The sequence below is a fragment of the Phasianus colchicus genome, chromosome 2 (genome assembly GCF_987193195.1).
Source record: "Phasianus colchicus chromosome 2, bPhaCol1.hap1.1, whole genome shotgun sequence".
In the NCBI taxonomy this organism is placed as follows: domain Eukaryota; kingdom Metazoa; phylum Chordata; class Aves; order Galliformes; family Phasianidae; genus Phasianus; species Phasianus colchicus.
Window position 1 is genome coordinate 14,961,974 of NC_143437.1, and position 14,358 is coordinate 14,976,331.

Genomic DNA, 14,358 nt, shown 5'->3' on the forward strand with positions numbered 1-14,358 from the left:
AGGAGCACTGGGATGTGAGAGGAGCAGTATGTTGCTGCATCCCTGCAGAGGTGTGTCCCTTTGGGCACTGCCGTCCCCAGGGACGTGCCTGTCACATGGCCCTGCACAAAGAGCCCAAAGAAAGTGCTGCGTTCCTGCCGGCCCCCTCCATCATTCAGCCACACCACCAGGCAAAGCACAACCCGGATTTATCTTACATTTTAAGTCCATGCCATGTTCAGTTTAATACTTTCTAAAAAGTGGTTATCACCGAGGAAATGATTACTGGGTTGATAAGCTATGAATGACTTATTCATGCCGTGTTTTCAGTGCTTCATCAGCCTGCTAGATCTCGTGCTAGCGTTCCAGTCCTTCCCATACTGATTAATTTTTCATGTGCTACCAGGCCTTTTTCAGGCAAACGCTGCCAAACTAATGTAATCTGGCCACGGAGTAAGCTATTTCTTTCCTTTTTTGTTTTTCTTACCCCATACCTTGAGTGCAAGCCTGTGGAAGGAAGGAAGGGTCTGTCAGAGAACCTGGGTGATATTTGTGATTTATTATTAATTGCCGGCACAGAGTCCCTGCGGGTCATCCTCTCTACATGAGGCAGTGAGGTGATGCTGTGCTGGGCAAAGCAATGACTAGCACAGGGCTGCCCTTTTCCCACACCTTTTACCTGGGCAAGGGTGGCTTTCCCCCTTCCTAACAAATAGGAAGGCCAACAAAGGTTGGGATGATGGAGTGTCTGGTGGGGGAATCTGCAACAGATACTGTGCAAGTGTCTGGAGCGGAACTCAGACCCACACAGCACCATAGTGCCTCTGACCAGCCAGCACATTACCATTCCCCTAGCCCTGAGGGCAAACCTGAGACACATGCTTTTCCCTCACCTAAAGCCTGCAGAACTACACTTTTCAAGGATTTACTGCTTAATCGCAAAATTCTGGCCCACAATTACACTGTGTTCTCTCTGCCAAAGCACATACATGGGTTGTAATCAAAGAGTGTGTTTTTTTTTTCCCATCCTCCCTCCAATTTTGCCATGAGGTGGAAGAAGCTGATGGGCTGTGCTTGCTTCCCTTTGCTATGCCAGGCTGCAGCTCAGACCTGGTGCAGAGACAGCCCTGGGGAGCAGCCCATGGGCCTCCAGCACCAGGCAGCATCACCCCACCTGCACCCAGCAGCAGGAGCAGGGCCAGGAAGTGCAGCACACAAAGCAAACAGTACATTTCTCCAGTTTGGGTTCTTCATTTGAAGGCTATTCTTCACTATCTCCTTGATACAAGGAGACTGGGGCTTCTCAGAGTGATGACAATGAAGAGTAACTTTCATTTGTAACCCAGAAACTATGCCTTGAACACAACTGCCCTGTATGTCAGCCCCTGTAGCAAGTATAAGGCCCTCTCCCAGCATACTTGTGAGAATACCCTCAGGTCTGTGGCAACACCAGCAGTGTAAATGTGAATGCTGTATGGACACTGCTCAGAACCCCATTAGAACAAAAACCTAAAAGTCTGATCAGTAATTGTTTCAGCAGAGATTCCCAGCCTGACCTGAACCAAGTCTCTAGGCTGTTTGAGTTTTATTCCTCCTCTGCACAGTGAGAAGGCAATGCTGCCTTCAGCATAGCACTCTGAGGATGACCACAGTGGGACTTGGGAGGGACTCAGATGTACAGCATGCAGCTACCTAAATGCAATCCTTCTGAGGGAAATGTAGAGCCCTCTACTTCCAGCTGTACATTACCACATCAGCAAGATGGAGCGAGATAAGCCTGTTGTCTTAACTGGATCTCCACCAGCCGATTAGCTGCCATTCTGACCGCACTAAGCCAGCATGCTTACTTCTCTGCTGCCCCTCTGTTCTGTAAGTCATGTGATTACCAAACATTTCAAAAGACAAGACGGGAAAAAAAGAACCAAAACCGAGTGCTCTGCGAACTAGCTGAGGCCATCCCGGTCCCCAGTGAGCCAGCCCAGCCCGCTGAGCGCTCCTATCAGCATCACTAGAGCTGCGAACGGCTCGTCCTTTCCCATCACTCCACACATGGGAGCCTATCCCCTTATTACCCTCACCCAGGGCCCTGACCTCAATTATTAACCGCGTTTAGCAAGGACATTATTAAACCTGACTCTCTGCTCCCAGATGAGCTATCATGTGTCTCTCTTTAACCCAGCAGGAACCTTTTTCTCACCCCATGCCCTCCTTATTACCCTTTAATGTGCCCTGAAGCCTCTGGAGCAACCCCATCAATCCCAGACAATAACAATTCTAGAAGGACAGTGTAAAAAGCAGAACAGCCTATTCCTGAAGACTTTTTCCTAATTGGCTCCAATGCAGCTTTCCATTTCTTTTCTATTTTAATCATTCATCTCTAATAACAAATCCCAAAATCCAACAGGCCTCTCCGGTCAGGAAACTGCAGAGCTGCAGCTTAAAGCACATTACTGCTCTTAGCAGGACACTGGTTCTTTACACCTGTGAAAACTGATCACAACTGTCCATTATGATTAAAAAGCAAATAGATGTTAATAACTAACTACTAATTAGCTTACATTTTAATCGCAGCTTTTATCCCAAACAAAAAAAGGAGTGCCACTGAAACATAATATAAAATGTCAGCAAATATCTTCACTTCCCTGCTTGGCTGATGCAGCTTGCAGCACACTGATGCCATGAGTGTACCAAAGGCATTGGGCAATGCTCCCTGCTCCTCTCAAGCTTTGGCACAGCAGCAGCTCCAGCAGGCTGCAGCAGGGGCATGGCTCTCGGTGTCAGCTACAGCCAGCTTATGGCAGCTTTATTTTAGAAGCTGGAAGAGCTCACTTGAGGCTGTTCTAGTGGCTGAACTGAGGAGACCTCAGCAACCTCTACACCTATTTTCTCCTTCCTTGCAGTGATGAGAGCTGTGGTGCCCCATGTTGGTGCTCAAGGCCAGGTTGGATGGGACCCTGGACAGCCTGAGCTGCTGGGGGGCAGTCCTGCCCACGGCTGGGGGTTGGAATTGGAGGGGCTTTGAGGTCCCTTCCAGCCCAACCAGTTCTATGATTCTGTGATTCTATTATCTCTACTCCTGCCTTCCATTGTGTTCATACAGTGCCTAGCATCACAAAGCCCTAAAATCCTTAAGAGATCCTAAGGGCTGCTAGACTGCAAAAAATATTATGCCAATGGACAGCTGGAAAGCACTAAACATTCATCACACCTATCCTTTGGCTTATGTTAAGCAGCTGAAAAGCACAGCAGCCTTCAAGTAAAACGCTACTACTGAATACTGCAAGCATGACGAATGTTTTGTGGATGAGAATGCTCCCTCCCCTCAAAATATTTGTTTTGATACCCACAAAGTAGTATAATGTCATTTAGCGAGGAAAATTCTGGCAGTCAATGCACAATCTGGCAGGGCTACAAGTACTGTAGGTGTTATGATACACACGCAACATGTTTTACAAATAGAAAGTGGTTTCCAGAGTTCTTTAATATATTCTAATTTCCCCCACCTCTGCCCAAAAAAGCTGCAGTTATGAAAATACTGTTGCATACTGAAATATTAAACTAGAAATCTGGAGAGAGTTGTTTTTTTTAAAAAAAGCTCTCTTTTCAGCTATTTCTTTTTCTTTCTTTCTTTCTTTCTTTTTAAGGCAGGTATGTTTTTAGCAACTTAAACAGTTTGGGTTACCCACAAGAAGTAGTAATTTTTCCACCTAGCAGATTGAGGTATTCATACCCTCTTTAAACATTTCTAAATTTATTCTCCAGTATTATTCAAATAGAAATATTTGCACCCTGTATACCCTGAATTGGATAAAACCTTTTCAGTATTAACCCATGGGTAGAAACCACACAAATGAAGATTAACAAAATGTACTTTCTTTGAATCCAAGCAGCTTCTGGAAGAAGTTCTTCCAAAAATCCATCCTACCCCAATTAGTTGTTGATATTATATATTCATTTTGTAGGAGAATCCCGCTGAAGAGCAAAGCCAGTACCTGTACAAGCCTGACTCCTTACCTGAAGAACTTGCTAGCTAGTAGCCACATGAGTAAGAAGCTATTAATCCATTTTACAGAATCAAAAAATTATTAAGGTTGGAAAAGCTCTCTAAGATCATCATGTCTGACCGTCAACCCAACCCCACTATGCCCACTACCCCATATTGCTTAGTGCCACATCTCCACGGTTGTTCGATGCCTCCAGGGACGGTGACTCCACCAACTCCCTGGGCAGCCTGTGCCAGTGCGTTACCGCATGCTTTTACAGCTGGGAAATCAAAGAAATAGAGTGAATGAACTTCTCATGGCCACCTATAACATCTACATTAGAACCAAGCACTGAACAATTTCCCCACACACTAGCCCCAAGCTTCACAGACAACGTAAGACTCTGTTCCTAAGAAATTGCTTCAGAACCTTCTTGTGAATTCTCAAGGTGCAGAAAAGCTGAGTTTGCACTTTTCCAAGTCCCTGAGGTCACCAGCTTCACTCCCAAGTGAAGTGACCACACTCACCTTCAGGAACAAAGAGCATTCAGGCATGAGCAATGAGTCATGTCTGTTTGTCAACAACTGCCCCATCCAATACATGTCTATGCTTTGTGTGTGGGTACTTCCAAACCAGACCTCCACATAAAATCACAGAGCAGAGACTTAAGTGTCATGGAATTGAGTAAATCTTGCTGCCTTGGTCAGCACTAACTACGCGGTGTTCATTTGCACAGCAAAGGTGTGTCAGAAATTTCCTCTGAGAACCTGAATGGCTGGGCATATATGTCTGCAGTGACATCCAAATCCAGTGTCCTGACAGTTGGGTATTTTCATGATCTAAATGAAGTCATTTCCAGTTTGTCTGAGACAACAATCTTGAGGAATGACACTATTCTCAGCAGAGTGTCTTGGGGTGGGGGATTAACAAATAGGCACAAGTTGCCCCCTGGGACTCCAAACCTGTAAGAAGAATAGCAACATAGAGGAAAACTGCTGTCTATCATGGGGCTTGGCAAGCTGGGGTATCTCAAGCATGAGAGGAATTCTGGGAGCAAGACCTGGAAATGATTGGGCTTTTTTAGGATTCATGACCTGTTTATTTCCAAAGCCTACAAAAAGCACTGCACTCAAGCCTGATACAGTTCTGCAAGCCTTTCCAGTTACAAAGAGCCACACATGAAATGTTTCCCAGACAACTTTTAATTTCTACACATGAAGCAGCTGTGGGGGTTCATGCAGGTTGTGATAAGGGAGAAGCTGTCATGCAGCACTGCTACTGGACAGGTGGTTAAGTGATACTCAGAACGAGGCTGGAGGTGGCAGCTGTGCCATCCGTTGTGTATCATGACCATAAGGTCTACCTCTAGCCTGAGGACAAGAAATGAGAGCAGAAGTTGGTGCAAATTACGGGAATTACTTAAATAATGCTTGCTAGAAAATTACATCCCCATTCTACCGTTAGCCTGCAAGTAGCTCCTAAGACAGCAGAGTAACTCTAAAATAAAGTACTACTCATCGAAAGGAGAAGCTGAGTGATTGTGTCTTTAGCATTTCTTACCTGCTTGCATATAGACCCTGTCTTTACAACTCTGTTTTTTGGGTTGGATCCTCATCTGGCCAGCCTCTTACAGGTGAACTCAACAAAGCTGATTTCATGTAGCAGGAATTCATGATTTTCAAGCATTTGCTGCTAGTTACTACAACCTGTTGTCTGTCGCCAGGACCTTTGCTAGATTCAGTAGTATTGATTTCTCATGGTATTTCCCACCTGCTGCTGCTGCACAGGTACCACAAATCATTGTTTATGAACACAGAGCCAAGCTTTGCAGCACCTATCCATTTGTGAAAGATTTTGAGCCTGTCTCTTCACCCTGAAAAGTGGATCTGGGAGATGTAACCCTGGCCAGTCCCGTCTCCAGCCCAGCTGAGTCCCAGCCCAGCAGACCACATGGTTAAGTCCCAAGGGACTTCAGCATGTGCTTAAGGGCTCTGCTGGATCAGTTCCTTTGCAACCAGTCCGACTGCTTTGTTAGCAGTGCTGAGCACCAGGGCTGAGCTCCAACAGGAAATAGCAGCTTCCCTTTGAAGTCCTGCCACTGATGTTCACGTAGGTGGGACTTCAAAGAGGAGCCACCGCTTCCCCTCCCAGTATCGGAGGCCCCAGTGTTGGAGAAGCAGTAGTGCTGGTTTTAATTGCATTAAGGGATGCTTTAGGGCGGACGATTCAGCCCTTCTCAGTAAAAGGACAACTTTGAAAGGTTCCCACCTGCTGGCAAGAGACCCAATGAAAGGTTCAAGCTTCTAGTTTATTCTGGAGCTGTACTGCTGGCCATCATAAGGGACCCTTGACAACTGGAATGTGGATGAGGAATGGGCAACCTCAGCTCCCATAATAGAGGGCACTGGAATGAACTGACCTCAAAAACAGTTACATTGAGCCAACACCACAAGATACACCCACAGGCAACCTAGATGGCTGATTCTGCTGCTGACTGACTGTACAATCATACACGAGAGCACCTTCAACTTCTCTGTATCTCTTTTCCTTGAGGGAAAACAAAGCAGAGAAGTCTTCATCCTATATGGTCTAAATGATACCAAAACCTGACTCCATCTTCTTTTTCTCCACTTCTGCAAAGACTGATAGCATCTTTCAAAGATTGACAGCTTCTTTAAGTCTTCAGCCAGAAGTGAGGCACAATCAGATGGGGAAGGGATCAGTCCCCTAACAGAAAACTCTGAGAGGCACTGAGTACTGAACGCGCTAGAGAAGCAGTCAGTATGACCAAGAAATAAAAGAAATGATATTTAAGGCTTGCGCTGATCTGCAAAGCTCTTCCACGTCCATCATGTTTTTCTCTTACCTGTACCTTCATAACCCTAGATTCCATTTATTTCTATATTCAAAAGCTAGCTATGCAAGTACACGTGGATTCTGAAGCTAGGTGAGTAATTTCATTTTGTTTGAGGGCTGAACACTTTGCAGCCTCATCCCATGCAGTTCAGCTGAGCTTTGCTGTTCAGGTCACTGACTTGCCATAATCTGGTCATCTCACCTGACCATTTCATATTTTGTACTTCTGCACACAACACACTTGCTCAGTGCAGAACAAACCTGAGTCAGCAGCAAAAATCAGTACAGCAGCAATAAGCAGGAGGAAGTTTAGTCGGTTGAAATAGCAGAGAGATATTCCAAAAGTGCAGAGAGATCCTGACACCAGACCCCTTAGGCTGACAGGAGCAGCAGTATCCATACAGTGTGACAGGGCTGCACTCAACCACTCAAAAAATCCCAGATCAAACCTTGGTGTCTGTCCTAGTGTAGAGAATGGCTGAAAAGCTGAACCAAAATCATTTCTGGCTCAGGAAGAAAAGATTAGCAAAGAAAAACGCAGCCATGTACCTATGGTTTTACTTATCCAGCTCGACTGCAGGACAGTTCATATAGAAATTCTTAAAAATTTGCCTCTTTTTATCAATAAAAAAGGTTTTTTTTTAATATATTTCTTCTGATGATCTAAGCTTTTACCAAAAAAACAAAAAACAAAGAACAAAAAACAAAAAACAACAACAACAAAAAAAAGAACCCACCACCAAAATGCCACTGTGTATTTTCAGCCCATTAAGAATTCCTTTGGATTTAGGAGCATGGGAATTTAAATTGCTTTTTTTTTTTTTTCCTGAATATTTAATTTATATTTTCCACTGAGGGTGAAAAAAATATTCTGGCCAAGCGTAGGTTTTTTTGCGAGCTTGAGAAGGGCAAGGGGGAGGAAGGGGTGCAGTATTTTTCCTTAAGGACACAAACATTCTCTTATAACTGAAGTCACCGCTGCACTTGTGAGCCTGACAAATTTAGAGGACTTAAAATCAATCAATAAAAAAAGAACTTGACCACAAAGGAAGTTCTGGTCAACCCTTCAGCTTTACATCATAGACAACATTTATTTTATCACGGCCTTACAAAAATTAAAATAGAAAAACGCATCTTCTTGGAAAACATTAGTTATTTTCTTCCCCCGCTCAGATATTTTTATAAGCCCAGTTCCACCAGCCTCACACAGGCTGAGAATCACCTTATCCTGCAGGGCAGACCATTTATTTAGAGGCAAGATATTATGTCCCAGGCAGGACACTAAGATGCCTCCACCCAACAAAAACTCTACTATGTAGCTGAGCTGGACCAACCTCCATCCTAGGTCCAAGTCTGGTTTGAAGCATAACCCATACTGTCTGGATACTAGCCTCTATAAATAAACATGCAAGAAGGTTTGGAGAAGAGGTGAAGCCTTTCTCATTAGTTGCGAGCTAGAAAGGAAGTTGTACCTTACCAGAGACTGCAGGAATTCAGAGCTCCCTCCTTTCCTTAATAGCACTGCTGGAGGCAGAGAGGAGCAGGGCAGAGCAGCCTTACAGGGATGGTCCAGCAAAATAGCCAAGACAACCTGTGAAATGAAATACTGCACATGAGTAAGGGTGGCAGAACTTGCCTGACAGATACCATTCTTGCTGGCTAACCATAACCACAATTTATAGCTGTTTCCATTAAATCTTAGCAAAATGACACAACAGCGCAGAAACTGAACTGAATTGCTGGCAGAAGTAAGCCTTAGCCCATCCTTGTTCAGAGAGCTGCTTCTGATAGTCTGTCACCTTGCCTCTCCCAATGTTTTTTGGTTGTTTATACTTATTGGCTTCAGAGAACTTCCACTGGGAAAAGATTTCTTTGGTCCAGGATGCTTCTGGTCAAAACACACATAAACACTGGCCACTCAGAGCAGCCAATGGTTTCAGCATTCTGCTGGAGTGCAGAAGCCCTACATTTCGAGGCCTGATACACATCAGGGAGCTGAGCTTGGATCTGCTAAACCCAAGAGGGATATCTTAACCCCTAGGCAAGAGGCCACTCTTGGATGTTGCTTTCCTGTCGGAGTCATTTGAGATTGGATGTAAGTAATAAAATATTTGTTGGTAACAGTGAGACCAGTTCAGCAGCCCAGAGGCCAGAACACTGAGCCAGAAAGAGCAGGAACATGATGCTGGGTCTCCCATATGCCAAGTCAGTGACTTGGCTATCAACTGGTTTACTGCGGTAATGAGAAAAAAAACAAAACCTTTATGGATCCTGTGTCTTTCAGGCAGGATGGAAAAAACTTGAAATCTTGCAACATCTTGTGCAACAGGAGAACCATTTCCTACCCACTGCTATGGGGGGTAAATCTGCAGCGTTTATCACCTCTTGTCTCCAAAGTCAGAACCTGGCCTGCTGCCTTCCACCCTAATTCAGAATGCACTTTCATCTCTAGAATAAACACCAAGACATATCAAAAGCCCTGTTGACAGTACTGCTCTCATTTTCTGCTTTAAGAAGTTGCCAAAATGTACAAAATTAAACTCTCCGAGTTCACAGTAGGCTGCTCTGTCAGTTTATCCAATTGGTAACATAATACTATCGTAACCTCTGTGATTCTCACTCTTCCTTTTTCTTCCCCCTCCCCCCTTTTTTCTTTCTTAAGCAAGAATTTCCCCTGGAAGGGAACACATTTCCCCCCCAAATTAAATCGCAGCATCAAATTTCAGATCTACAAATATAAATCAACTCCTGTTCCTCTGACACGGAGGAATACCGCAGCGCACACGACATGCTGCGGAAGCGCTGTCCGTGCCACAGCAGGTACACCACGGCCATCACCAGGCCAAAGGAGCTTCTAGGGAATACTCTCTCAAATTGCAGGAGTTGGAAAGAAACGTTCTCTGCTGTCTCTTACCTGCTACCTAAAAAAGCACGTACTAGCCCTGTACTTTTTGTGTTCTTCATTGATCCTTCCAAAACTAAAGAGAAATTTCCTGGCCTCCAAAAATACGGAATTAGGTCCTTCCTTATTTCATTAATGAAAACATGAGCAAAATAAGCAGCACTATTTAACAAACTGCAATTCTGTGGAAAACTTCTAGGAAAACAGAAGCAATGCCAAACACTTCTCTAGCACCAGAGTTCCTAAGCAGGGAAATATATCCCTGCAGTAAGACATGCGTGACATTTCCAAATGACCCCTGTCTGAAATCAAAGTGGAACATGCCTTACCTCAGTACATAATTCATTCTTAATCTATTAATGATGTGTCTCATTAACATATTAGTAGTAGTAGCGGTGTTAATAGTAGTAATACTGCTAATAATGTCATGGCAGTGCTAACAGGTTTGAACATGCTAGTTCTTCTATATGCGTAGAACAGAAGGTTTTGTGACCCGGTACCACAGAGAGGGGAAGAAAGTAAGTTTGACAGCCTTACCTGGTAAGGCTTCATGGGATGTCTGTTACTACCTCATTATCTCCTTGTATCGTTTCTTCTTATCTCCCTGAGGAATCACAGAAAATCTAAATGTGTGATCATAAGGACTGTTCAGGTGTGAGATCCCTGACGGTATCTTTGTTGGACAATGGGATGAAGCCCTAGAGAATGTTTTTTTCATATTTCTCAAATGTTTCTGCTATTGTGCAGTCAGCCACAAAACGCCGATGCAGGACATGCTGGGCTCCTGGAGAGCTTTCTGTTTCTCTGCACTGCAGGAATACTCTTACCTCAGGGAAAGGCTTTATGAAGTCATTTCACAGATCCTGTCAAGAACTACTGGGGAGGAAATACACACAGCATAAGAAAAGCTGCTGCATGCCTGGTTTTCTACCCAACATTTCCCTACTTGGATATATCACTTAAAAGGTTTTGGAGAAATTGATCTCTTTGTTTGGGACTTCCACACATGCAGTTCCCCTGATGCTGAGGCAAGGTCTGGTTTTCCCACCAGGCTCAGCTGGCATTTCCACACAGCCAGCAAACCCACAGAGCCCATCAAAAGCATGGTGACCTAGAGCTGAGCTCTGCCTGAGGTGCAGACACATGGTGTTTGTATTCTGCGAAGGCAAGATGCCTGCATAACGCAGTCAAGAGTTATGATCTCACTATTTTGATCTGATTTATCCTAAGTGTAAATATCACTTACAAGATTTGATATAAAATCCAGATTCTGATTTTAAGTGACCTTAAACAGCTCCTGCTTTAAGAACTCAGCCTTAGGGTCAGGCCATTCCCTGGTTCTAGAAAACTGACTATAAAAAGAAAACTTGATGGTATCCCTTCACACGCAGCCACAATCTGCAAGCACAGGTCTTCCTCTGCTCCTCTGTAGTCAAGGAGGTGAAGATGAGCTATCCCACAGCATCTTGCCATATATAGTCTTGAATCCTGTATGACTCGGAATAAGAGAAGATGGGAAATAACTTCAGCAGCACAGTGTAGGAACAATATAAAGCAAGACTGTAATTATCTTCCTGCTCAACCCTTACAGTGCTGCAGTGAAGTCTCTTCTGTTCATGTCTCATCTACGTGCAAAGGTGCATCTTGGAGCATATCAAGAAGAGTGAATGTTCTAAGGCCCTCACTAAAAAGAAAAGCCAAGTGGTACAGGTCACTTAGACACCAAATCAACTGCATTCATGTGTATATCCAACTGTAACCAGTGGTTTAAAAAAAAAAAAAAAAGGATTCCCTAACCAAAAAATTCTATCAATGCAATTTTTCATGTAAACCAGGCTTCAAAATAGTTCTTAGAATAGCTGCCAGGAAAACTTTCTACCTTTCCAAGGCTTCCCCAAGACTCACAGTACCCAGTAGGTCTTTTAACCTCCATCTCTGAAAATCTAAGACTAGGTATGGACCTCTGTCCTTGTGATGGTGCCCACTAGCCTCAGGATCTGCCCAGAGATGCTCAAAACCCAGGAAAGCCAGTATTTCAAAAGAAGGATAACACCACAAGCACAACCTGTCCACCTTTCAGATGGAGTTAAAGGACACCCATTAGGGCTGACAACCTCACTGTCATTCCAATACCGTTCACGTGGAGCTCTGCACTCCAGAGAGCAGCTGGAAGGGGGGTCTGCAGCTCCATGGCCAAGGCTGCTGTGGGATAGCTGGAGCCACACCAGGAGCTGTTGATGTTTACCTTTGCAACTGGTTTACCTAGCTTCCACCTGCTGGCTCTTTGGAGCCCCCAAACTATTATTATTGAGAAAACTGTATTAACTGCTACGTGCCCAAGTGAGTAAGTAGACAGGCTCACCCACAGGGAACGGGAAAACAACATCTTAAAGGCCAATAACTCCTCCTCCCTTTCCTCAGGCTCACATTTGTTTTTGAAAGCAGAACCAAAATGAGGCCAGGCCGGCCCATGCCAGGCAGGAGGGAAACGGCCCCAGAATCCTCCTTGCCTGCTTTTCATAGCTTTGCCCAAATCACTCAGACAATGGGCTGAAACCCACTAACTGCACTTGCTGGAGTAACTCTGCAACCTTGCCATTGCTGTCTGCCTTCCTCCTCCAAACTAAACAACCCCCCCCGATCACCACTGAGGTGAAATACAGCACATGAAAGGGGAATCCACATCTCGCTCCTCTCTAGAGCAGGGGACATCCTCCCAGTGCTCCTGCACTGTAGGAACACAGGTTTTTACATTCAGGCTGCTCTCAGGTGGTTCCTGAGAGGAGAGATCCTAAACTGAAACCACATTGCCCAGTCTGAGCCAGAGCCTGTTGCATGAGCTCTGTCTGCTCCCCAAGTCTTTCCAGTGCTGATTGCTTCCCAGCAAGAACAGTGGGGCTTACAGCTCCCGGGAACCTGCCAGCACGGAAACAGGGATGACTAACAGCTCACAAGCATCCACCAGAGCTTGGAGACTCTCTTCCATCTTTCCAGGTCTTGGTTGGTGCAAAGTGGTCTGAACGGCTCTTTGTGTCTGTAGCTGCTACTAGAGAAATATCTTTCCTCTTTTTCCTCTTTTTTTTTTTTTCCTCATAGAGAAGCTGTTGAGACGTGCTCACCATCTCGCTCTTTTCTGATAACCCTTTCGGCATCCTTCCGTTTTCTGGTTATTCATTTGTTGCCCCTGAAATCTGATTCCCAATCTCAGCCTCCTCTTATCAGCCCCTTTCACTGACGAGTTCCAAAGCAACGGGTTAGTTTTAATCTTTGCGCTCTTTCTCTGTCCTCGAGGCCTCGTTTTTGCTGGGGGAGGAGGTGAGTGATAGGATGACGTTTGTGGGGGGAAGGGGCTGCCATCCATTAACTCACTGTTATCTATCTATTCATCTTCCCAGCAAGACAAAGGTATGATTGTGGCTCCAGCTGACAGACCTGCGCTGGCTTCACTCCAGCTCCCATGGGTCACAGGAGCAGCACGAATACAGAGACACGGCCTGAGCACAGCCTAGTGCCCAGAGAAAGCTCCATGCTGGGCTCTGTGCTGAGGTCTGCGCTCCACACTTGTCCAACTGATGCACCCAAGCTGCCCCATCTTGCCACAAGCTCTCTGCAGTCAGGTGCATAAACCTGCCATGAAAACTCGGGACCGATTCTGCACCACCCCAGCATCCGGCAAACCCATTTTGGGCTGTGCTCTTATTTAAGCAATTATATAGGATATAGGGTGCTAGAACATGAGTTCCCTTATCTCTGTTTCCCACATTACACCCTTTCCTAAGGCAAATTGATGCAGCCCCATTGAAGCTGAGGCACTGATTGACACCAGCTGAAGATCTGGCCCTGATTCTGCCCTGCCTCGCCTCTGGGCAGTCATTTACACCTGTTTGCGGTGCGCATGGCGACCAGCAGCAACCGCTCAGAGCTACAGAGCACCGAAGTTCCGTCCCATCGCCTTTGCTGCCCGACTTGCCACGCACCGAGCACTGGCACGGGGCCCAGTTCCCCTTACATCTCAGTTGGTTTTGGCGTTGCACATAGGCATCCTCTCTTCAGCTTCTAGTAAACCTAGAGATTGCTGCCAAGTCTCATGAAAGAAAAAGTTGTGACCCAGTTCCTGGAGGGTGACCTAGTGTAAATAACTTTCGGTGGCCTGATGACACCCTCCTGAAATCGAGCAGTGCACTTGTCAGTTTGTGAAGCTTGGAGCCAAAAACCAGTCCCAATCCAACTTAACATGCTGAATGCCTTTTCCTTTCCTTGCACACGCAAAATCCCCAGCAATTTCCGGAAGAGTTGCGGTTGTGCAAGCCAAACAGGGCTTGGCTTATTTTCTGAATCATCAAAATAGTGCCAGTTTGCATGGACAACATCAGCTTTTGAGCAAAGCTTGCCAATTCTGAAAAAAAGCTTTACGCCTGAATTAGACCCCAGTTCCATGCAGATAGCTGGCTTCCCCAGGTTGCTTCTGCAGCCAGCTTTACCATGGTGGCTGTGGAGTCTTCCAGGGGCTCTGCAGATCAACCTCCAGGCACTGCCTGAAATACACCTGCAGGAACAGAGGTCAAACTTCTCTCTGCCATTTTACTGATTTCAGTGGCAGTCTGTCTGTTGGTGCTGTTTGGCAGCAACGGAAGAGGC

The 14,358-nt window shown here is 45.4% G+C and overlaps 1 protein-coding gene across 5 annotated transcripts in view; it reads right to left on the minus strand.

Annotated features, from left to right (window-relative positions):
- The window catches only part of BMP2 (bone morphogenetic protein 2), a 237,776-nt gene that overhangs the window by 20,401 nt on the left and 203,017 nt on the right, over window positions 1–14,358 (minus strand). For 4 of the 5 annotated variants that reach the window (XM_090134876.1, XM_090134874.1, XM_090134878.1 and 1 more), the window contains one exon: window positions 8,296–8,409. The gene's annotated coding sequence lies outside the window, so the exon portion shown is untranslated. Of the gene's footprint in view, window positions 1–8,295; window positions 8,410–10,257; window positions 10,496–14,358 lie in introns of those variants that run through there. The other variant, XM_090134880.1, reaches the window with a different exon arrangement.